A 26,321-nucleotide genomic window follows, 5' to 3' on the forward strand; every position below is an offset into this window, starting at 1 on the left:
GTGTATATGGAAATATACTGGTGAACTGAGAAAGGTTGTTTTGTCTTTGGTGTTTGGTAGTTTGCCCTGAACACTTTGACGAGGAACTTGCTCCTTGAAAACATGATTTCTGTGTTTGCTCCATTAGCTGTAATGTGCCAGGACATACAAGAAACAGAGTTAAAGATGTGCCTCTTCCCAAAGGCATGAAACATCAGGATCTTGTCTCACGGCTGTTCAGAAGCACAGGACTTCTGCATGCAGCTGATTCACTGTCGAAGACCTTGACATGAGCTGGAATTAGCAAGTCTTGAATATGTCTACATTTAAATAAATAGGGTGGGACATAGGATAAAGGGGATCATAGAACAGAAAACACATAGTTCTCTAAGCAGAGAAGACCAGATGTGGAGTAATGCAGTTTGTGATAGTAGTGGCGAGGACTACTTGAAGAGGTAATTGAAATAGTTAAAACAACCTAACTCAGGATGAAATAGACCAATGTAGGACACAATTTTACACAAGGTGAAAATGACCACTTTGTTTTATGAAAATCTTCGATGTGTAGAGAAGACTTACATTTTGATAGAAAAGACTCCATTTGTGGAAAGGCTTACTTTTAACTTTTCGGGGAAAAAAAAGTCCTCTATAAAAGTTTCACATAATCAAATATATACATTTAATTTTTGTGCATAACAGACTTTCAGGTTAAAACTTCACAATTCAGTACAATCATTCAGGAGAAGCCAGCAAAAGCACTTCCACAACTTTAAAAGCCTCTCTTAAATTTGGAGGAACTGGCTATCAAAGAGTGTCAGCCAAAGCACTAACAAAATACTGTCAATTCAAATCATGATCCAAATAGAATGTTTCACTTTAGAGCACTTTAAAATAGTTCCTCCTTCCTCACACTGTATATGCTATCTGATTAGCAGAAAACTGTTAACAGTACAGTTCTTTATTCGAGTAGTTAATCAAATAATATGAAAATTTTCAGCAGTAAGTATCACTGTTGTGTTTTTTTATAATTCAGTATGGGCATCATCCAAAGCCCATAGCAACAGGAAGGAAAAGTAATGATATCTTCCTGAAACCCATCAGCTCATTATGGAATTAGTCTCCCTGGAGATGACATCTGAACCCCTTTCTACTGAGTTTTCTATTGCAAGCATGAAGTGAGGGTGATAATAAATATAGCTGTTAAAGAAATTGGTCTGCTTAATCAAATGCAAGTTTGTTTACTTTTAATTAGAAAAGCTTTTCTGAAGAAAAAAGGTCTGTTTATTCTTTGTACCTCATCCATTTTTTTTGTAAATTAGCCTCTTTTAGCGTGCTCTCTAGTTTCTTAACTAACTCTTGTCATGCTAGCAGCTGAATGTTTCTTTTGAAGATATTCCTTATTGCTGAAATTTCTGCAAGAAGACATGGTAGTGTATATTTTATTATGGAAGGCTGCCATGCCTGGACCTTGAACTAACAGCTGAAACTTGAAGTCCTTTCCAGTGACATTCTGCCCAATATGTGCCCTGGAACTCTTTTTGGAATTAGAAAAAGGCCCACTGAAATATCACTGTTATTCTATATCCATAAAAGACACAGTTCTTCTTAAAAATCAGTATTAAATAGAAAAAAAAATCTGATTATGAACTGAACTAACAGTCAAATAAAGAAGAATTCTTCTGCCTGCTTTAATAACTTTTCTCTTCTTATTATTTTTTAGGTTATTGTTTTCCTGCTTCAGGACAGTCCTCCCCTTAATGTGCCAGAACTGCAGGGCTTAGTCATCTCTTCCCCTTCCTCTCCTCCCCCAGTGCCAGAACTTTTCATTTATGGTTTCGTTCTTTGAAAAAGCTAAAGCAACATTTGTGTTGTCCTCATGATTTATCCATAATCCCCTGAAGTTCAAGGAAAACTTGAGCAGAGTATTTTTCAGAATATATGGGTAGTAAAATGTGCCTCAGAAGAGCTTCTCAGGTTCCCAATTTAAAATTCTTGCTTCGCTCTTTCTGCTGTTGTGGACAAGATCCTAAATAACATTTTAATGTTGATCACTGACTCCTGATCTAGGAAAACAGTATTCTCTTGAGAACCCATTAACACCATGTAGTTACTCAGAAGAATTACTGCTGGGCAATACGGACACCTCCTCACCTGTAGAGATTAAGCATTTGGCATCTACAGGTCCATTCATCTTTAAATTGAGAAACCTGGGCATGAGGTTGATGCTAAATCTTCTTCATGATAAGGGAAGGAGAGTAATTATTAGTGGGCCATGGGAGCAACTGTCAACTTTTTTTTTTTTTTTAATGGTGTGTGCATGGTTTTAGGTAAAAGCAAATAGTAGCTTGGAGATTTTCATTTGCTGAAAAATGTTACCAAACTAAAGCCATTGATCTTATATTTTAGAATGTTGCTGCTCAATTTAAGCTATTTTAGAGGAGCCTTGTTCTTGGGATGTCCAGTCCTGGTATGAGAATTAGAACTCACTGACCATCCTTTTAAAAGCGGGAAACTGATGAACTAAGCTGATTAGAATTTGGTCCAAAAGCGAGAAATTCATGGTCACCAGCTTCTCCACGGACATCAGTGGAGGAGGACTGAACCTTGTGTTCTAGTCTGATGGGAGGTGGATTCCTTAGCCATTTAAATCACCGTTTTCCCAGAAAATACTGCTGTTTTCCTTTGACGGTTGTGTAAGAATAAACATTTCCTATAGTAAAGAGAGAGAAAGTGGCAGAAATTCAAAACCCAGCTACAACAAAAAACAAACGATCAAAACCAGATTGATTTCAACTAAGTATGCCACGTACCACTGTTGGCAGTGCAGATGTACTCTGTAGGATGATCACCCATACTTCACACTGTCAGAGTGCTTGCCTGGGAACTCTTTAATGATTTCAGTTCTGCAAAGTGCTGAGCAGTTTCCCAAGTACCTGCAGCTCCACTGGCTCGCTTGGGTCACCACATTCAGAGACATAAACCCAGAGAGATACTGTGCTCCTGCTGAAACTGAGACTCTAAAAGACAGATAATAAGAAAAAGTGACTGCTAAGTAGAGTGTAGAGAGGAACTGATAATGCTTTCTACTGTAGGAAATTAGCTGGTTTACTTGGTACGTTTTATATTTAGTATGCATCCTGGTGTTTTGACTGCTTCCCTTTTATGTGATGTATTTGGGTTGTAAAGGGCATTGGTTACTCCCTGTACATTTGGAAGCATAAATGCCAATGTTTCTGATTATATGTAGGTTATCACTGATTAATGTGTTCACTGAAGGATCAAATAGTCATACTTTACCTATAGTAGTTTACAAAATACAATCATTGTGGCATGCTAGTAAACACATCAGAAATAACTTCTAGCATCCTTTCAATTTGCATTTCACATAACTTGTCCATTTGTGCCACTTGATGCATTGATTTTTTTCAGCTTGATTTTTCATTGGCTAGATTAGTATTTCTTCTGAACAGCTCTTCTTTTCCAGAACTTGAATTTTATTTCACAAAACCTAAAAGCTGTGTGGAAAATAAATTAATATGAGAAGTAGAAGCAAAACAATGCAGCAATTCTACTTATGTTTGCACAGAGTACTTAAAAGTTCTTAATTTTAAGGTTTGAGAGTTATGAACAGCAGTTTACCTCAGTATTTAACTCCATTAAATGAAGAAAAAAGGAAGTGAAGGGGTACAATCTGAAGGTTACAAATCTTATCCTGAACAGCGCTTCATTGTCGGTATGGGTATTTGGACTTAGGAATTACTTCTGCTTTCTCCTGTCACTCAAAAAGAATGAAGTAAGGTCCAGCAAACCATATGAGCCTCCCTGGGGAAAAGGTAGACCAGTGCTAATTGGCAGAGGACAGAGAACATTCATCATAGTTTAAGTAAGAGTGCCTTCGCTGAAAGCATCATATTACTTTGTTTCCCCATGGATAGAGTTGGGAAGAGGCAAGGTATTTTCCCCAAATTTCTTTACTGCCATGAAATAATTTTCAATTTCACACACTAGTGGAATTATGGTAAATTTGATATACATTACTGAAATGAGGAAAAAAAATTAGTTATCTATTCAGATAGGAGCATTTGGCCTTTAATAATTTGTTCTGACATATCCAGGACTTGGCTAAAGCTCACTGGCAAAGGCAAATCCCTTAGATTTGTGGGGTTTGTTGTGTTGAATGCGGGGAGTTTTCATTCTGTAACAGACCTCCTTAGATCAAAGTACCCCATCCGCCATTTGGGCATGAGTCCTTGAGGCATACTTGCCTTAATGCCTCAGGTCAAGTAATACATTCAGCAGAATTTTCACAAGATGAAGTGTGTTGATTAGAATTGTGCTGTAGCCATTCTCAGAGTGATTTATAGTGAAAGAATAGCATTTTAAATGAGTTACATTAATTTCTGGTAATTATCATGCAATAACAACTCAATGTGGCAAATACTGTATCATTTAACTGGGATAGTTGTTATTGCACATTACAGTTTGCTTGAGATTTTGTATAACTTACAGATAGGCAAACCTTCACATATTCATATAGAAAATATAAAAATATAATAAACAAAGATATTGTATAATGCTCACATCTAATTGCAGATATTACTAGGAATGGCAATTTGAGAATAATACAATTTCTAAATGTCAAATAAGTTTTTTCCATCAAGTTAAAAAGAAGACTACTTTCTTGAACTATATCTTTTTCTAATTTGAAAAATCTTTCAAAGTGACCTTCTGTCTTTCTTGGTTATGGTGAGCTAAGTTTGCCTTTAAATGGTAATGTCACTGAAATCCTTCTAAGTAAATGTATCAGTGCCTGGCCCCAAATCATTTACTTATTAAAAGATGCTATATAAATACCCCAGAACGAAATGACCTGGTGGCACTCCGTGTTTCCTGAACCAATTTATATCTTGCTTAAACAAGTTCCAGTGTCCAAGGGAGTCAGTGGGAAGATACCTGGGTAACTGAGAGCAGAATTTGGCTTCTATAAATTGAGCATTCAAATAGAGACATTTTTTTAAATGTCAGCTGTGAACACTAAAGCTAGAGTTTATTTTTTAATGTATAATTAACACCAAAATACCCATGAGTCTTATTTGCTTTGACTCCCATGCTGCTCTGTCTCTTTCATAAGATCACAAGTAATTTCAGTTGGAAGGGACCTCTGGAAGTCATCTGGGCCGAATGCCTGCTCAAAGCAAAGCCAAGGTAGATCAGGGAGGGCCTTGTCCAATCAAGTATAAATATCTCCAAGGATGGAGATTCAACAGCTTCTCTGGGTAACCATTCCAGTATTTCTCTAGTCTCATTGTGAACACTTTTTTTTCTGTTATCTAGTATTTCCAGTGTTGTGAACAGTGTCTGTTGGCCCCTCATGCTATCACTGTGCGCCTCCAAGAGTCAGGTGACATCTGCTCTGTATGCTCCCACTAGGTTGCTGAAGATAGCAATTGCATCCCCACTTACTCTTCTCTTCCCAGGACTGAATAAGCACGGCTTCCTCAGCATCTGCTCATGGGGAGAGTTGATGTGCAAGTGTAACTGCTTGGAGCTTACATACAGCTTTACTAACAGCTCGTAAGAGTCAACACTGTCCATCTCCCTCCTTCTTAGTTATGTTGGTTGAGAAGCCTGGAAGGGAACAGGACCAGAAAAATATGTTTTCAAATACTAAAGTCCTCAGATACAACTGGGAATATACATTAGAACCTGCACCATTTATATTCAATAGTATACTCCTTTTACCATAAAACTACCTTTTCATATTAAAAGAGATTACTTCTTTCATAAAGACAAAAAACCTTTTTTGATCCAATGTAGTTTCACAAATATATCAGATTTTTTCCTAACCATTTAAAAAGCACTACATTACTATGCTTTCCATGCACTAGCATAAAGAGATGTAATCTAATTTAAAAGCTTAAGTCGAGCAGTTTGTGTGCTTGGGTAGTAAAACTCTTCTCAGCAATGTCTCCTGCAGCTGAGCAGCCCTGCTCTCTGGTCAGAAATTTACAGGGATCTGCTGGAGGATATTGTTCCCGCACAGATTTCTTCAGTTAGTTTTGGGCTACTGTAGAAGTCTGTGCTCATGGGTGGTTGGTGTAGCTGTCTGTCTACAGCAGCAGCATGTACAGTACAGCAAATGTGGTATTGTAAGCAGTTCGGCTCCAAAGACAACAACAATTTTTTTTTTTCTTCAATTTTACCAATGACTTGAACAAAGGCTCAAGGAAAATTACATCCTTGTGCTTTTATTTCTCTTAGTATCTTAATAAGTCTCTCAAGAAAGAAATTAAGTTTTCAGTCAAGATTTATCCTACAAAAACACAGGATACTTTCTCTTACAATTCCCTCACAAGTCTAGATTGTGACTTTTTTGATAACTACTTCCAGCGCTTTGCCTTTCTGTGCCATCTTCAGTTTAGGGAAAATCCCAAGTGTTTTCTTCAATATGATAGGTGAATACCATTCCTTCCCTTCTGTAGCAAGCATAGGATGTGAAGTGACTTACTCAGATTATGCAAGGTGTCTGGCAGAAGTATAAAAACTTCTCAGAAAGAAGTTACAAGACTTGTCAAAAGTGGCTGCTCCATTTGGTGTTGTCAAACAGCAGCCTCTGCCATAAGTAGCAGCATGGTTCCTCCCTGTTCTGGCAGGAAATAAACTGGGAGTAGTAATTAAGCACCACAAAGTAGTAAATTGCTGGGTCTGCACTTCCTTCCTCATTTGCTTTTCCTTAACTGTCCACTACATGTCAAAAATAACTGTCATTTTCAGACTAGTCTATTAAACTTCATTATTATTTTCACCTGAGCTAGCTAATTTCTGCCAATTCGCTTCCTTGCCTTCTTTTTCAGAATGCTAAAAGCACCCCATTTCATAATGACATAAATTTTCTGCTTTGCCCTTTGTGCAGCCAGAGTTTACCCTGGGCAAAAAGAATCTCTCTTTGCTCACAAGCAAAATGTTTGTGGGGAAGGGGAAGGAAAACAGGGAAGAGGAAACAGGAATAGAACGGGGAAGGGGACACATAAATGAATATGTGACTTTGAGGAGAACAGCCATGACAGAGTTCAGCCTTCTGTGTTCAGGAAACCCTCAACAAACAGTCAGTGTGACATGTGATTTTATTTAAATGTCCACTTTTCCTACTGCAGAGATGAATATCAGGAATTGATATGATCCTAGTGTGTATAGCATACTTATTAGGGATTATTGTCTAGTTTCTTCCTTCCTGCTCCAGATCTAACATACGTATTGCATTGGAAGCACCTGGCTATATTCACTTTGTAGTCGATCTTCTGCCATAGTTCTTTTGTAATTTCTCCAGTGGTATTCTCAGTGGCTCTAGTGTTTGGCTTGGTGTTAGCTTTTGTCTTTTGTTCCTTACGTTGTTGTATTTATCAGTCAATCTGATAAAACAGTGGTTTCACTCAGCTTTATAAATGCTTTATTTAAATCAAACTGAAAATTTTATTAGACTCTAGGATGGCCGCTGTCTTACTTTGAACCATCTCTGTAGAAATGGGATGCAAAAATAATGCAAGCTTTATTATGAGAACAACATTGTCAGGGAAATAACAAAAACTACAGTGGAGCAAATAAACCTTGGGCTTGAGAGACTAAATACAAAAATTATAAAGCATTAAATAGACATAGTTTGACCAAGGGCACAGATTTCAGGAATATTTGTGTAACTTTTCATACATGAGGAGTAATGTAATAGTCTGGAAATGACTGAAATACCAAAGAAGGAGAAGAATTTTATTCACAAAAGAATAAATGGCAGCAAAGGCATAAGATTAGTAAAACAAAAAAGCCTGAATGTTCAGTATCAGTGAGATGAAGTATCGTTGAGATACAGTGTGTAAGATTATTGTGGAAGTAGTTGAAATTTTCTCATCTGGGACATTTTAATCTAGACTGGACAAAAACTAGAAAACATAAGGAATAGCTTTGTATTTGCAGAGAGTTAATGGGACATTAATAAAGATTTTCTCCAGCTCTAACTTCTATGAATCAATTTAATGCAGGGAAGTCCAAAAGGTTGATGTCAAAGACAGAAAATGACAAAAGAGATTATGCTTCAAATGGTTATGGATATGGACACTGATCATAAAAAAAAAATTTAAAATTTGATGTTAGATAGAAACTTAAAGCCATTGATGCAATATCTTGTAGTGGTTAGGAAAGCAAACAAATTACAGGGATGTGTCAGCAGAGCAATAATCAGAAGAAACTGCTACACAGAGATCCAGTAAGACAACCCTAATGTACTTTGATTGGCTGATGGCACTGTACTATAGACAGAAATTAGGCTTGTAAAGATGAGCAGGCCCTTAACCTATGAGGACATACTGTTATGCTGATATTCCTTAGGAAAAAAAAATTAGTAAGATTCCCTGTTATAAATTTTTATACTAAAAATGTAAGCATGTTCAATTCCAGTTTGCAAAATTTGTCTCTTAAATGTCTTAATTTGAAAGTCTAATCTCCATTTCAGACACTCATTTATGGACCTCAAATGTCTGCTGTTTGGGCTTCCAAGACCGTCACCTTTTTAGGGTTCCTACCATGAAATTTAGGACAGAAAATTACTGTATCTTGGATGTAGAAGAATCTTGGATGCCAGACTTCCTCACTGTTAACAAACTCCTTTTTCACATTTCCAATTTATACCAAATCTTGAGATACTGTTCCAAAGGTGATGTTACTGTAACTCTTGCTCATATTTACCGTGATTGTTCTTTTGTCCCAGACTGCCTTTTTCATCCTTCATTTTATAATACAATTTGTCTTACTTATTTCAGACATTAAAAGGGTGTGTTTTATTGTAATTTTTACTGCATTCTATCATGTTTTTAATAACATCCAAAAACTCTACATTTATCAGGGGAGTTCTCATTTGGCAGTTAAATTATTTTTATCATAAAGTGGATATTATCAGACTCTTTGAGAGGAAGCATGAGACTGAAATAATGGGACAAAGATCAAAGCCAGCAGCTACACAGTTTCTTGAGAGGAATCCCTGACTGGAAAAGAGAAGCTGGCTGACGGCATTTTTTTGTACAACTAATGAAAATTTCCCAAGAGTTTAGACCTTCTAATAGTTTGGAACATGTAATAAAAACTCATTTCAGACTAGTACAGAGTTCCCAGTGTGTGTTCAGTTTGCCCTTTACTGCTGGTAAAAGCAGCACCTTAAGCTTCTGTCCTGCAACCATGCACAGAATCAGTCCTGTTTATTTCAGTGCTTATTCCCAGAAAAACTGGGAAGTAGGGTCTTATTGCTGCTAATTTTTCTCTAGCCTTTTTTATTTAGATGCTCTGATCTTTTTAACAGTATTTTTCTATTTTATCAGTACTGAAATTGAATCTCAAACCCTTTGATTAACACGATAGAATAACTGCCTGAGTGTCCTTTACTAAAACGCTTCTAGATCAATGTAATAATTAAAATTCTAGTAAATTAATAGAACCAGTAAAATATTAGTACATTTTCACTAAACTCCTTGATATCTCATTAGGAACTTTCATAAATTCTGACTTGTAATTAAGATCAAGTGTTTCATTCAATTATCTGGAATATACTCACTTCATATGTATTTTAACATTACTGCAAACTGATTTTTTTTAATTAAAATAGTTTTTTGAAAAAATTTTTAAGTGCAGATCAGAGAATGCAAGATGCAAAAAATAAAGGTGGAAAGAAAAAGAAGGGGAAGTAAAAGAAAAATATTGGTTATGATCAAAGAGTTACTGATGTATCAAATGAAAAAAGTATGAGAATTACACAATTTAGGTAATTTATTGAATAAAGTGAAGCAAGTTATCCAAAATAAGAGTCAGTCAGCAAAATTTATCTGTTCTCTGGGAAACTTTTAAAAAGTATTTTTCCCCTTCCAACTGCAAGTAATCAGGTATAATGTTTATATAATATGGCCTGTGGTTTGTATACTAATTTGTTATTTACTCACAAGGAAGAGCACCATTCATTAAACCACCAGAAGCATTTTGTGCAGTGTTATGGGTTTTCCTTACAGGAGATCCATCACAATAAAGAGGACTGCAATTATAAAGAGCTGACAACTATACAAGTGATAAATTTAAAAGCTGTCTAACTACGGTTCCAGCAGACTGTAACCTGCCATAATCTCTAAAAATATAAAGCACTTCAACATCTTCATCCTATATGATCAGTTCTGAACGCATGTGGATTTTCAGAAATTTTTAGAGGCCTATCAAGAAGGTAAATACTACTCAGAAAGTAGTTTCTCGTTTTTGTCAGAGTGCAGCAAGGGACAACTGCTCCATAAGGGAGGGGACCCAAGGGGGAGAAATATGATCTCAAAAACTGAAAATTTTTGTTCTGAACTGTGAAATCTCCTTACTCATGCTGCAGCAGGGTGTAGGCTGTCAGCCTGGACAGCCTTAGCACCCTTTTCCCTGATATTCAGAAGAAAAGATCCCGTAAAAACTGAGGCAAGGATATTGAATAAGTCTCTTGTGTATGAAGTTGGCATTAGCTGTTTTCTAACTACTTTGACATTCGTGGTTTTGGTGGGGTTTTTGTGTCATTAATTCAATAACCCATAGCCCTGAGAAATATGTGACTGTGGCCTCAGATTGAGTCACTGTTTCCAGGACCAAAGATGTTCAGATACTTACAAGCCAAGTAACATTTTCAGCACAGGCAGGCAAAAGTGTTGAACAGCTGACTGGATGATGCTCAGTCAACACTCGTTTAGATGTGCTAGGCTGTTCTGTGTCATTTAACACACCCAAAATGTCTTAAAGTAGTATTTAAGCATCAGGATCAGGAACTTCTTTAGGGAAATTTCTTGCTGGAAGTTCATTCTCAGCGGAAGATTTTCTTCTTTTCTTATCTCAAAACTGGCTTTCACTGGAGAACCATAACAGCAATTAGTTAATGATCTGAAGCTTTTTTTCCTCAGCAGTCTTGCCTGGAGAATAAGAACAGTAAATATTTCTTGTGATTACCTTCATTTATCTAAACCTGATAGACCAAAGTATCTCCATGAAAGTGAATCATCCAGTTTTCCTCCCTAACTGAATTATTTTCTTCTGAAAAGGCAATCTTCTGCTTCATGAAGACCACCCCGGCCCCAGCCTGGACTTCTTGCTCTTGGCAACTCTTTGCTCAGATCTTAAAAGTCAGGCAATGTTATTAAATTTTGCTGATGCTGTCATTGCTTAAGACCTAATTTCAAATACCCCTTGCTGACCACACATTTTTCATTCAGACAGAATCTTATCCTGATGCTGTCATCCTTTATTTCTTTTTTACCCAATACATTGGCTAAGCATGTAACTGTAAATATACATGTAGTGTCACTGAAATCCATGAGGCTACTTGATTTGGTTACAGGTTTGGGGGTTTTTTTCATGTTTGTCAATAAGCCTAGCTAGAGAAATATGTGAAGTCTGCCACTAGACAGTATTGTAATGCAGGTAAGGAAGAATACAGGGAAAGGTGGAAAAGGAACTTAATTTTTATCCTGGAATATGAAAAATACGGAGCAGCAAATCAGTTTTTCAAGTTTGAAAGATTACTGGGCTTCCATTCTGTGAAAAGAGGTAAGAAAATATACATTTTTTAAATATTTCTAAAATAGCATCAAGATTTAGTTTTTCATATGAGAACTGTAATTCTGGAAACCAGCTATTATAGTTAGGTCTGAGCATATCAGTGGCAGAAGTTAACATAAGTTTTCACCCAGTAATATATATGATATTTCATTCCACTAATCACTATTCAGCTGCTCCTAACATAGGGAAGAGAAAAATTAGAGACATTGATTATCCACTGTTGATTACACAACAGCAGATAGCAAAAAACAATTACAGATAACACAACAGTTTGTGTTTTTATAAAATGGCATACAAAAATAGAAAAGCTGAATTAATTTCTACATAAATCCCAAGAGAGACGTAACTTCTGAAGAAAAGCTAAAAAGAAAATAAGCAGTTTTTGCAGAAACAAGTTTTCTTCACCTTAATTGTCTACCAAAACCACATTGAGTATCTTTACTGAGCTATTAGCATATTTTCCCCTCTATTTTTATCCAGGAAGACTCTGTTCCTCTCTAGGCTCAGACTTAAGAAAAATGTTTTGCTTTTGAATAATTTTATAGTTGCGGCAGGTTGCTCCAGTGGCATGGCCCACTTGCTTTAATCACTATGCTACATTCTAGATTGGTAAAGAGTAATTTTATTCTGTTCTGTAATTCCATTATTCTTTATTTGCTGAGATCTGTAGTGATGTGCATGTGGCAAAAATGCAAGGTATTGTGAAAAAGAAAGAGAAAAAATTGGTTCTAAATTTGCAAATAATACCAATGTCATTAAGATTTTCTATTTGAGCTCAATATGTTTGTCTTTTGTTAGGTTATTTTAGTAGAAGTAAATATATTGTTAAAACTGATTTCATGTTATAATTGACTTCAGTGATTTGGCCTCTAAAAAATGTCATTTATTTTATACGACATGATGCTTTACTTGAGTAAATACCAGTTGATATATCCATTATTTAAATGCTGCAAAAGGTTATACACATTATATTTATTTATCAACAACAAAACTGCCTGTATCAATGGTAAACAGACGCAGCTTGATTTCATGCTCTAGATTGGAAAACAAATTCAAAATGCTGATTATCCCAGAGCTACCTTTTCTGACACCCTGAAAGCTCTTGTTTCATTATCACCACCTGCTATTGCTATTATAGATTCATACGTGAAGATGATAATCGTAACCAGTGAATCTTCCCATATTCTAATGAAAAAATAGCTATCAAAATTATGCATTACTGATGGGGAAAAAAAATGAAGCAGGGTTTCCTTCTGGCATGTCCAGATTCAGATGAGCACAACAAAGCCAGTATCCATTCAGGAACAGGCTCAAGCTTGCTGGTATATTGTCCCACTCTGCCTGAAACATCACAAAAGCAACAGAACAGCTGAGAAAAACTTTTACAAAAAGGAACTCAAACCCTTTTGACTGCCATAGGTGATGCTCTATTGGACCACAAAGGTGTGGGTAGATTGCAGGCTGTTGAATCAAAAATCTTCAAACTAAACTGCCCAGAAAGATGGGTTACCAGAGTTACATTTTCCTGTGCTTATACTTGGAGTTTGCAGTTTGTTATGTACTAATGTCATTAATATAGATACTGGTATCATTAAAAACTGGCATGAAACAGGTGAATCAAAGTAAGTCATACAGCCAGCTAAACTCCTATTTTCTTTCTAATTGTAGGGAGGATACTTTATCATCTGGCAGAATTTTGATACCAAAAATCTGAATTAACCTGGATGCCTTGCTTATGTCTTTTTCCAGGCATTTTCTAAAAATTCCACCCTCCAATATGTCCATTTGCCCTGTCACAAATGAACGGATAGAGCATTATGTCACATCTTCATCCCCTGACAGATTTTTGTCGTTGAGGCCCTTTCTACATTCCTGCTGCCATGTGCGCCATGGAGTGCTGATGTAATACTGGAACCATATTCATAAGAACTATCAGACCTTTGGATTTAATTAACAGCTAATTAACAGCCCTCTTGGCCTTTGAAGTTAATACTATACCAAATTCAAGAAGTAATTTGTATAATTATGAATGTTATTTAAAAATGATGAGTTGAAGCATTCACAAGATTTTACCTTGACAAAAATGTGATTGCTAAAATTGTCACTGACCAATACATATTTGGGAGGAACAGGCAGCATTTAAAAAGAAAAATGTGTATTCCCATTGTCCACAAAAACTCACTGGAAATGAGAAAGAAATTCATAAGATCTCCAAAGAAAAGAGTGTGAAATGGAAGTGGGGAAAAAGTAATTTCTTAGAAATCTCTTTTAATGGATGAAAATATGCAACATCCAATGCCAGTTGCCAGGGCCTGGCAGTATACTGGAGGTGACTGTCTCACTGCAATGCATATTACAAGACTGGGGACTAAGCAGTCACTATCATGCACAATTCAATGTTATAGCAATTTTTATTTAATTTGTACGGCCTTGCAAAAGTTGTAATGTACAAACCCAAATGTATTCCTTCATTATCTGGCTTTTCAGTCTGCTTTTCATTCACTCATGCCCATAAATCACCATTTCCTGTTTATATGGTAAGGTTACACTAAGGTCCTTAATTTAACAGTATTTGAAGCAAAACAGTTATGAAAATGAATGTTTTGCATGCGTAGTGGTAAATGTCTAAAGTACCTAGAGAGTGGTTAAAATACAGTATAATTGTATACAATTCAAAATGCAAATCAGTCTTACATTTTTGTTGCCTTTTAACAAAAGCTGTAGGTTATTGTAGCTACAGAGTTGCTTGGGCTTGAGATGACCTCTAGGGGTCACCTGATACTTTCTCTTATAAAACCACAGGGTTTATTTAATTATTTCTAAATCACCCCAAGAAATTAAAGACTTCTTGAACAGTTTTTCACTTTAAGCTAGTGATGGCACACTCTGTTTTGTATATGAACTCTTATTTGTTTAGATATTATATAGTCCTTCTTAATGTGTAACCTAGATTTTCCCTTCTACATGTTAAATGAGTGCCTCGGTCTTCTTTGATTAATCCAAAAGATGGCCTACTTTATGACATGCCTTTAATTATTTGTAGACAGTTCCTGTTATGTCGTTTTCCTCCGGATGGCACTTGCTTAACTCTATAATTCCACATAGATCTTATTTCCCAAACATCTCCGTTCAGCTACAGTCTACCCAGCTTCCTTGGCCAGAGCACATCCTTTTAAATACTGTGTCCCTTGACAATTCTGTGATCTTTAATCACTGTCAAGTACAGCATAGCCATCTTGCTCAGTATTTAGGTTGTGCTTTTCCAGAGTGAATGAAAAATAACATCTGAGCCTAAAGGGAACCCTACAAACAAGGAGGAGGAAAAGGCCAATTTAAGGGAAAAATTAAGAGTGATGTTAAGAGGGGCAGCAGCCAGAAGAGTCCTGAAATTCTCTCTCCTGTGGCTTACTCACGTCAGTCAGGTGTAACCACAGAACAGCAAGGGCTGATGTTGTTCTGATGAGTCTAGGAGGAGTGTGTATATCATCACCCTTCTTGCATACAAGTGTTCCCATGATTGGAGGAAGGTTCCTTAGATCATCCCCTTTGCCACAAATTGGCTTATGGTATGACATTCCAGTATCTCAATACATAAAAATAACACCTCTCTCTTTTGCAGCATTGTGAAATATTAACATAGGATCAATTTATATTTGATCCTGGGGAGAGAATTAAAGGTCATAGTACCTTTGCGTTGCATTTATTATGTAGCAATCCCCTCTGGCCCTAAAAGATAGGAATTTTCTAAATCATTAATCCGGTTTTGTATTGTTACAATGTATATTTCGTCTTTGATTACTTCCCAAAATTTGAATAATTTTTTTCTTAAAATAATAAAAATAAAGATGTTTCATCCAGTGAATATTCTAATAACTTTAAAATGTGTTTTAGCTGATTCATGGCAAGAAACTGGAATCACAAAATATTTAATGGAGAAAATGTTCTGAAAAACTTTAATTTGGATATAGCCAGATGTTTGTTCTGAATTTTCAGTCAAAACAAAACAGTAGCATTGTAGTTTAAAAGCCTACTGCATTCGTTTTCATGTGGGATCAGTCTTCATAGTCATATTTTGTAATAGTCTGTAGTCTAGAGACTCCTCTGATTCACCACGGTACTTGTTCAGAAGGAATCTCATACTGTAGTGAAAGACAGACCTTGAGGGACTCTAGCCTTCCAGGAAAACATAGAAATCTTAATTATAGATCCCATGAGAAAAGTCACTGCTTTGGAAAGATAGTCAATGTTTTTTTGATTTGGAAAAAAAAGGTTATTCAAATGGAATCTTTCATTTTGTTTTCCTTGTTCAAAACACACCATTCCAGGAAGAAATGCTTCAACTAGATTTTCCAAATGAAAATTCAGTACTTTTAATGGAACATGTTAATTGTGAAGAAACTACATCTGTAAATAAATCAGGATATCCAAATAGGCTACCTATTAATGACACTGTGTATCTTTTCATTCTCTTCTGACTCTTTTCTAATCACTCTACTTTATAATCCATCTATCAATCTGTTAATAATATATTGACAAAATTTACATCGCAGAGTCTCAGAAATAGGCCGTTCATATCTAATATTTGAATAGTGCAAATATATTATGGCCACCATTACAATACAGTCATTATTTGCAGCATGGCCTTTGACACCAATAACAATATTCAGTATTCAGATTTTTTTTTTAAACATGCATATGCATCTTACAGTGCCATTAAATATACATTTGAAGCCATATATTTAGGGTTGATATACATTCTGTATGCATATGCATGCATTTCTAAAGTCAAGAAAAGTTTCCTTTCTCTTCAAAGCTGATCATCTCATGGTATTTTCGGACCAACTATACTGTCCAGCTCAAAATTAATTTTCCTAACTAGCCTTCTCTCTCTAAGTCTCTGTGAACCATTTATTCTTTCCTCTGTGACTTGCAAGTTTTAAAAATAGTACATTTACAGAAAAAAATAATAGAACAAAACAACTTTTATGATTTTATGCTTTCTTTTTCTACATGAAGACCACCAACTGGCTGAGCCAGGTATCTCCTTAGTTCAGTTCAATACTCCATTATAGCTTCCCCTCTCCCAACAAAACCATGCACGCTAACATTCACATACATTCAGCTTCATAGGTCCCTGTTTAGTTATCTGTTTACTAGGAAGCAAATATTCTGTTCTACAATTCTGAGGTAATGTTCCACTTTATACATTTCTTAGGATTAACAGCAGATTTTCACTCTTTTTCATTGCTTTGCTTTCTGATCACACATTAGATTATATCTGTTCACTCATATCTTTATCTTCTTTTCTAGTTAGTCAAAGGTGGAATAACCATTGTGGTCACAAGAATAAAATAGATCTGTGTACTTTTCCTAAATTTCTGTTTCTTTTAAAGATTTCAAGAATCATTAACCTACATGAAACCAGATTATACTTTATACTCATATGGATATTCCATATGGAAAATTAAAGATGCTTCAAACTAGATTCTATACGATCTTTTAGAAACTATTTTTGTATCTTTTTTGCATCCATTTGGGTTGCAAAGCCTCCTCACTTCTGGGGTCCTTTCAGTGACATAAACAAAAAATAAAAACTTCAAACCTGTACTATCTCAGGGACTCCCTTGTGCTGCCTTCTGCTCTCAGAGAAACTATCTTCACAAATATTCCATGTTTATAACCACCACCACTGTCAGCAATTGCCCAGCTCATTTCCTGACACCTTATTCAAAGGCAGGTTAAGGTGGTTTGTAGTTACTCCATTCCTTTGGCACTCCAGGTACTATCTAGTTCTCAGCAAGCAAGAACCAAGTGCTGTGTGAGCCTGTTATGAACAAGACATCTCTAGTTGCCCATTCAGGTGATCTTCAGATAGTAAATTTCTTCTTTGATTGATGTTTAATTTTTTTATAGATCTGTGAGTTTGTCCCAGAATAAAAAAGAGCATAACCTGTGTTTGCCAGTGAGAATTCCTCCCCAAACACTCCAGCACCAGCCCCTGCAGAGACTCCAGTGGTTCCAGAAGATAGCTCCAGTTATGGAGTATGGGTCCCACAATAACTGCATGCTCACACAATTTTATTTGGACTTGCTATTTCCAAAGAGGCTGTATAGCCCAAATTTATGAGCTTCTTTGGATTTCTCTCCAACATTGGACAATTTTAAGAATAAAAATCAAAATTAATTCTGAATTATTCTGAAGCATAGGCATTGACCTTCTAATTATGAAACTGGAATTAAAAGAAATGTATAAAGACAACTCTGGTTTTAGTATAATAGCTAGATTTCTTTCTAGTTCTTAACTTTTCTCTTCTAGGATATTTAAGCTATCAGAAGTGTTTGACCTATACAGCAAGATCCCATCCTCTGAGTGCTGACCCAGAGCTGAAAATAAAGCCGGCTTGCAGGACTGGCAGCAAATTCCCCATGAGACTTCCCTGCTTAAAACAGCATTCTGTTAGCTTTCTGTGTTCAAAAGATGACAACTTCCTTTCTCTTCCCCACTTTAAACTTAAGTCCCCGCTTCTTATCCAAGCCAACACAGATTCTTCATCTATCTTCAGTTAGTGTATTCCCTTTGTCCTGATTTGTTACAGCACTGTTGGAAGTGTTACAGTCTCTGTCAAGTTAAATATATCATGAGAATTATGTGCATATATTTTACCAAGTGCATAGTCTTCATTGAGTGCTTAACTTCCTTTAAGGACCATGCACAGCACATAACTCCAGTAACAGACTCCTGTGACTTGTTTGCAGCTCTCCCTCTCCCCTGCATCCTTCTCGCCTCTATGCTCACCCTTAACCAGCAATGGGGTCTTTTGGCATCTCATTTCAGACAGTATAATTTACTAGTAAGAATTTCTAATACGTTTTTTGTTTATCTATTGGATTCACACTATGATGTTGCTTGCTCAGTAAACATGCCTAAACAATTATTTTACCTCAATATCTGAATATTATTATGTTTATGTGTACTTATAATAACCTGTTATGGAGTCAATCTGTTCAGTCCCTATTCAGGAAATTCAAAATCAATGTATTTGGCTCTGAGAAAGGATTGTAAAAGCAGTCCTGTTAAATCTTTTAAATAATTTTATCTTGTTTCTTATTAAAGATCACTTCCCTACTTGAAAACAAGAATTAATTTTATCTTGCTCTGGCTTTCTAGATTCCTTGATAGAGTATCAATCAGTAAGGGTATGGATATCAGCAAAGCAGTTCAAATTAGCAAATACTTATCTCTAACAAAGTCAAGTTGTTATAACACAGAACTTTTCAGCTCTGTTGAAAGAAAAAGAAATATCACAAACTTTTGGAGAAGTTATTTGAACAATCAGGATATAATAGTTTTACATTTTACTAAAAAGAAGCTACTTCAACTTATTTTCAGAAATAAACTTTATTGCCAATGGGCAATAATTTTCTATGACTAAAAATTCCAAGTATGAAGTTAATGGTTTACTAACAATGAATTTTAAGTAGAAAACAAATTTCCTCCCTTTGTTTCAACTGATTTCATTTTCCCTGAAAACATGTGTAATGTTGTTTGACAGTAGGAAAAATAATTGTTAGGAGCCATTTTGTTAAAAATCTAGGTCTACTTTGATTTGCTTGTCAAAGAGCAGTGTGGTGACACCCATGGTTTGAGCCTGGGAAATCTGAGATGTAATTAACTCTGTGGATGCAGTAACCGGTTTCTTTATTTAAAATCATCATTTATGCTATAGATTAAGATGATCCTTTTTCCAGAAATAATCTAGCCCTCCAGTTTCTGAAATCTCATTTGTATAAGACATTTCTGTTACTTTCACATGAAGGTGACTCAGGTCTAGTGTCTGTAGTCATGGATGTTTCCGCCTACAAGTGGTTTCCACAATAATGAAAAATGCCCCAAAGTTTAAGTTACATATCGATATAAATACAAGTGTAGGAAAACAGATCCAGACATTCTCTAGGAATGGAGACTTCCTCATCATAATACCCTTCTGGTCATATTTTTTTTGATTCAGGCAAATATGATAATGGTAGTCTTTTCCCATGAGGGTAGTTAACAACTAGCCCTGCTCGTCTGAAATTATTGAACACACCCCAGTTGAATCCCTGCTGCTCAGCCTAAGCCACTGCCAGGTTAGGAGAATCGCATAGTGTCTACTGTTCTCCAGCTTTTAGGACTTACAGGTTTCCCTCTAGCATCACATCAGCTAAGAGAACCAGGTCCACAAATCAACCACAAGGGATGAAGCTTGCAGGAATGCATAATGGCACCCAAAAAATTCTGAAGTCATTCGCAAGAACAAACAATTTAACAGGATTGTCCTGTTGCTGTAAAAGAGAAGCAGGCTGCCTAATTCCTTACAAGGAGAATCATGGCCACCAGAGCAGCTCCTGATAGTGATCTACAGATATACAGATAAATGAAGTGTCGGATCAAGCTTTGATCGCTGTGATCAGCCCATCAGCATACTTTGCTGCTCAGTTCAATGAAAAACACAGGGGAATTTTAAAGAAAATTCCATTTCTGATCTGATCAAATCCACCCATACCATCACTGACAGAGTTTGGCTTCAACATACACATCTAAGATTTTGGAGCTTTGAAAAGTATTTGCTAAAACTCATTAAATTGATCCCTGTCCGTTCTGGCTAGATCCCCATTACTAAAATAAGTTGTTCATTGGCCTTCAGGAAAAGGCATTTACCACACAGTGGCCCACACAGCCCTCAAACCAGGACCACAGCCTGTCAACAGTCCCGCTTCTCACACTCCACTTCTGCCCAACCTGTAACATCCACAAGAAAGTTAACTGACAAAATGGCCGGTTCGTAGCCATGAGGGAGGCAACATTTTTCTCTTTATAGTAACAGATCTCTCTGACAGAACAGACTGTGAAGTACCCTAATGTACATTCCTGCTATGACAGAGGTGAATGGTCCAGCACTTCATTTATTTTTATCTTTACTTATCTGGTCCTGTCAGGATGCACAGTAGCCAGCCTTCTCTTCAATTCCAAAACAAGAGCAGAGTGAGAACATCAGGTACAACTGTCTCAGCTGATGACAGCATGCAGGTGCAGATATGTCTCACTCACCGCTGACACAGCCATGACACCTACTCAGCTACAGGGGGTCAGACCTTAGAGAAAGAGCTGTCTGCTGGAAAGGCAACCAGGCAGGATGAAGGTGAGAGTGACTGAATGAGAGATGTACCTTGTGCTGAAATCATGCAGATCTTCCCTGTCAAACTAGTACAACAATCTGGGTTCACATTTGCCTCCTCACCAAGCTTCTAAATTTCTAAAGATGCCCTTCTTTTCACCATCTTGCTAGAAATCTTCATCCTTTCCTAAGACTTGCTAGTTGTTACACACTTGCTTCCTTCATGCAGAGCTGCTATAGTCTGCAATACGTTACAATCAGTGGAAGTAATGAAGTTTATGGCAGGTATAGAAAATGGCTGGCACTTCTACCATGCTCTGCCATCATCCCACCGGGCTCACGCTGACATCCTTAACTTGTTCCTCTTCTGGCTTAGCAATTCCATTAAAGTATTGCTCCTAACTGAGAAAGCAGTTAATGGATCACATACCACCTATACTAAAGATCTGATTTCAATTTACAAAGGCAGATAACAAAATCCAGAACAAAGTGAGTTGGAACTGTGCAGAAAGTCTTGTTAGCTGAAGGGGTAGAGATGTGGAGATCCAAGGTATTGGAAAAGTTTAGACAAATCCATAACCATCATTAGACATTTTAAGCAAATACTGCCAAAATGTCTGTTCTGAAAGGACCAGCTTATGTCAGAAAAGACACTGACAATTTAGATGTAATATTTTATACTGCATTAACCTGTTTTGAAAAGATGCAAAAAAATGCTTTGAAATCATCATTTTCATATTTACAGTCTAAATCTTTGGAATTCTGTTCAGGAAACATTGCAAAATGTTTATGTTTTCTCCTGATTCGGGATGAAAATACACTTTTGTATTCTGTTCAGTCCTTCTCCGTATGGGCTACATCAAATCTATATAAACAACAGACTGCATCTGTAAGATTTTATTGAAAAACTGGAGCTGTGGGAAGAAGCAGAAAGTATTCAGTTCAAATCAAAATAACTTTCCAAACCTTATCCTAAGATGATCTTTTGAATTAATGCTTAGGGTTCCCTGATATTAATTTGGCAGGCGTAACTAACTAAAATCAGTTATGCTGCAGAAAAATGTATCTCTAGGAGCTTGCATTACTACTTTAAACATCCCTTTCAACTCTTAATCTTAAATAATCAACAGTTGCTCTTAGGAATTTATAGAAAAACTAGTGCTAGTTTTACTCAGATGTATTAGTGCAATCAAAGTCAGCACTATGTTGGGGTTGAGTTGAGTCAAACCAGGTGACCCACAGAATCACAGAATCATCAAGGTTGGAAGGGACCTTGAAGATCATCCAGTCCAACCATTAACCTAGCACTGACAGATCCCAACTACACCATATCCCTCAGCGCTATGTCGACCCTACTCTTAAACACCTCCAGGGACGGGGACTCCACCACCTCCCTGGGCAACCCATTCCAACGCCTAACAACCCCTTCTGTAAAGAAATAATTCCTAATATCCAGTCTAAACCTTCCTTGGTGCAACTTGAGGCCATTCCCTCTTGTCCTATCGCTTGTTACTTGGTTAAAGAGACTCATCCCCAGCTCTCTGCAACCTCCTTTCAGGTAGTTGTAGAGGGCGATGAGGTCTCCCCTCAGCCTCCTCTTCTCCAGACTAAACAACCCCAGTTACACATCACTGAGTTCAGTGGCTCTGTGTGTGCGACAGCAGTGCTTTTTGTAGAGAACAATGCTGTTTATAACCAAGAGAACCATTTCTGAATATGATAATTTACTTCTTGAAAGATTTACTTTTGAAAAAATGCAGCTTAGCACTAGTTTAAGACCTAATTAATGCTCTGAGGGACATACACTCAGAGCCTCAAATAGGATTTATTTTGGTGCTCAAAGCCATCTATGCTTGAAATTCTATATAAGCACACGCCGTTGGACATGCCAAACAAAAGGGCTAGTGAATTAGGTTTCTGCGTTTATTCAGTGTGAGGTCTCTGAGAAATTTAGACTATGGACTTGTATGTGTGTCTGGAAAGTTTGGCTTGCCAGTGTACTGGGTCTGCAGCTTCTCTATCATTCATCTGTGTTCTCCCTCTTGCAGAGGCTGAAAATGACTGTGAATTGGCTGTGTAAAACTGTGCCTAGAGAGTGACAATTTTTCTTTCACTTTTTTATTAAGCCTTTTGTTCCACGGAAGATGGAAAAGACAGTTCTCCTTGAGACTTGGTAGCCCCAAAGGCAGGATCAGGGCCTGGGGCACCTGCCCAGCTGGCATCTTGGATAGGCCTGCTGGGAGCGGGCAAGAGAAATGCAGCCTGCGTTAGAAACCGTATACTGCCGATCACTTTACCTGCGGTAACAGAGTTAAATTTTTTTGACTTGGTAAAACGTTTCTTCCAGCCCCCGCCTGCTGAGGTTGTCAGGTAATGTGCTCCGCCATCAAATGTGTAACTTCCTCGGCGAAGCAGATAAGAGCCGCCATGGGGGACTGAAAGTGCAACTCTGTACTCTGACATTTTGTAAAGTTAAATTACAGGGGCGTTATCTTTTATATTTTATTTCCCTTATTAGACAGCGCCGGCGCTGCTTAATGGGATGCAGTTACTGAAGTAAACAATCCCGTGGGATGCCTATTTGCCCGTATTAACGCAGGAATTCAAGCTCTGCTAAGATTTATTTAGACACCAATGTTTAAAAAAAAATTTTAAAAAAAGTGGTTTTGCCGAGGGAGCACGAGAAGGTGTCCGCCAGCCGGCGGCGGGGACAGAGTTTCGCTGCCGGCTCCCGTGGCTCCGAGACGCCCCGGCCCCGCACCGCACCGCGGCCCGCGCCAAGCCCGGGGCAGCGGCGCCCTCCGGGAGCGCCCCGCCGCGCTGCCGGCCCGCCTGCGCGGGTGGGCGCGGAGGAGAGGCAGGGCCCATATCCATAGTAACGGCGGGGGCAGAGGGGAGGCGCCGCGGCAGCTCCCGCCCGCCGCAGCCCGCGCGGCGCCGGCACCGCACCGAGCCGCGGTGAGCGCGCGCGCGCCCCCGCCCCGCTCCGCGCTTCCCCGCGCCCCGCCCCCCTCACGCCGCGGGCAGCGCGGCCCGGAGCGCGCGCGCGCGCCCCCGCGGAAGGCGGGGGGGGGGGGGGGGGGGGGGGGGCGGCGGCGCGCGCGCGGCGGTGGCTGGACGGGGAGGGCGGCGGGGGCTCCGGTGTGCGCGGCTCCGCGGCGCTCTCCCTGCCTGACTCACCGCGGGGCGCGGGGAAGATGCTCAGCGCGGAGGGGTAGCGGTTGCGGAGCAGACGTCGGGGCCCCCTCCCTCCCCGCCCCCGCCGGGCTCGGCAGCTCAGCCCGCCGCCGCCGCCGCCGCTCCTAGGTGAGACCGGGGGGCAGGGGAGGGCTGGGCGAGCCCCGGGCGCGCGCGGGGGGCCGGGCACGGGGCCACCGGGCGCCGCCCCCGCCCCGCCGCGCAGCCCGGAGCGGGGGCCGGGGTCACGGCGCGCCCCCCCCCCCCCCGCCCCCGCGAGAGGGGAAGCGCCGGCAGCGGACCCCGGGGGGCGGGCGGGAGCCGGCGGCGCCTGCGGTTGCCGCTTTCGCAGGATTATGTCAGCCCTCGCCTCGGCGCTGGGGCGGGCGGCGGCGGCGGCTCCGGCTCCCGCCCGGCGGCGCTGCGGGGCGCCGAGCTCCCGGGGCGGGCGGGGGTCGGCGGGGAGGCGGCGGCGGGTCAGCGGTGGGCGGCGGGGCGGCCGGAGTTTCAGCCGCCTGACGGAGCCGGTGCTCTTGGCTTGGTGAGTTTTCACCGGGCCGGCGTGGCAGGGGGAGGAAGGCGCCGCGGGCAGCCCTGCCGGCCCCGGAGTGCTCCCTCCGTGCCCTCCCGAGCAGTGATTGATCTCGGGAGTTGGGGGCGGGGGGGGAAGTGGGCACCCAACTCGTGTGGCGCCCCTGGGGGAGCGGTAGCAGGGCGCACGGAGCCTGCGGCGGCCGCTTTCGGGGGGGCTGTGTCAGGATTCGCACGGCAGACCTTTGCTTTCCGAGGTCTCTGAACTTGGCCGTGGTGTGCCCTGGTCTAAAACTTGTCGAGCGAGGTCTGGGCTTCGAGGCACCGCTATCTGTCCTTTCGGTTATTTAAAGAAAGCTAGTTGAGCGAAGTGCTACGGTTGCGTTTTTTTTTTTTTTTTTTTAAAGGGGAGGGAGGATGAAAAGCAGAAGTGTGTAGAGATCAGAATGAGGATTTATGCTTTGGTATGTCAGCTTTGGTTCACGTTTGAAAAATATATCTGAACGAACAGTTATTTCACCCTGATGGCAAGAAGGCAGTGTTGGTATCGGGAGAGAAAAAAATGATACCTGAGAATTTAATTTGGAACTCAATTTGCTGCAAACGTGCAGTAACGGTTTTCCTGAGGATTTTTAGCATGTGGACAGATGCATGTTGCCATGTGCCTTGCAAAATTCCTTCTGCTGTGTGAGCAGTGGCAATGTATGCCCACATGCACAAAATCAAGGTGTGCTCCATACCATTCTCAACAGCAGCGGCATTAATGAGGAAAGCTACAGTGTCTGTCTGTCTTTGGCAGGATTACCGATACAACGTATCGTAATGGTTCCTTGACGAACATTCTAACTTATTCCCCTAATGAGCTACAAACTAGTGTTAAAGTAGACCCTGGCATGATGGATAGTAGCTTCTAATTTGAATGCGCATCAAGAACCAATTTGTGTCATCTTCTGTATATGCCAAAATATAAAATATAATAATCTGCTAATAAAAACCTCAGTGGAAGGTTGTTACGTGATAAGGGGACATTTTTTCCTGAATAAATATGAATACAAATTGTTAGCATTCATGTAAAGTTTGTGCTTGTTTGCCAAGCACAAACCCATGATCCTATGGTGTGTAATTACCATAACGAGTTAAAAATCCATTCTGATGGCATCCTAAATATTTCAAAGTGATTTTAGCTGATGGATTTTGGTCTGGCCACACTTGTTCACCAAGAGATCTGTTCTTTTTATATGTGTATGTAATGTGTATACAAGCTGTGGTCGTGCGGTCGCTCACAGACCCTCTTAACCTTACACACCTCAGAAGTTCCATTTCAAGAATTTTTGTAAATGGTTGACAGATGAGAATTGGAACAACTTGCTGATGTATTCAAAGTAAAGTCTGCTTTCTGTAATACTGGTGAGCTCCTTTATTATTTTTTTTTTCCGGAGAAAGGAGATGTGATAGTCAGGAAGAGATACATGTATCCAGTAAGAAGGCAAATTAAAATATACTATACATATTCATTCTACTTAGAAGGCATTTAAATGCAGTACCCCAAAATTAATTGAGAAAGCTGAGGGCCTGATGCTCTTTCTCGTAGTATTTTTCGGGGGGTGGGGGGAGATATGACACTTCTAACTGGAAGCGGGCACATGGAGTTAAAAAGGGAGGGTAGAGGATGTGAAAATTAGGAACAGAGCTGTCAATGAAGCTGCCATCAAAGAAGGCTGCACTGAACTAAGAAACTAAAGCAGATCGGCTCTAGGTAAGAGTTTTGTTACTGAGGAACTTGAGAAGGCAGCTTTGACCCAGGTCAGTCATGATTTGACTTACATTTCAAGAGCAAGGTGCTTTAATGTCGGAGGAATCAGAAGTCTGTGT

General features: G+C 39.3%; 1 protein-coding gene across 7 annotated transcripts in view; it reads left to right on the forward strand.

The window, feature by feature from the left end:
* ANKS1B (ankyrin repeat and sterile alpha motif domain containing 1B) overlaps positions 1–26,321 on the forward strand; it is a 447,745-nt gene that overhangs the window by 333,342 nt on the left and 88,082 nt on the right. Inside the window, exon 1 of one of the 7 annotated variants that reach the window (XM_074826979.1) lies at positions 23,873–24,047. The exons of 5 other annotated variants lie outside the window; for them this stretch is intronic. The gene's annotated coding sequence lies outside the window, so the exon portion shown is untranslated. Of the gene's footprint in view, positions 1–23,872; positions 24,048–24,381; positions 24,460–26,321 lie in introns of those variants that run through there. One more of the 7 variants, XM_074826980.1, reaches the window with a different exon arrangement.

The sequence above is a fragment of the Strix aluco genome, chromosome 5, assembly GCF_031877795.1.
Source record: "Strix aluco isolate bStrAlu1 chromosome 5, bStrAlu1.hap1, whole genome shotgun sequence".
Taxonomy (NCBI): domain Eukaryota; kingdom Metazoa; phylum Chordata; class Aves; order Strigiformes; family Strigidae; genus Strix; species Strix aluco.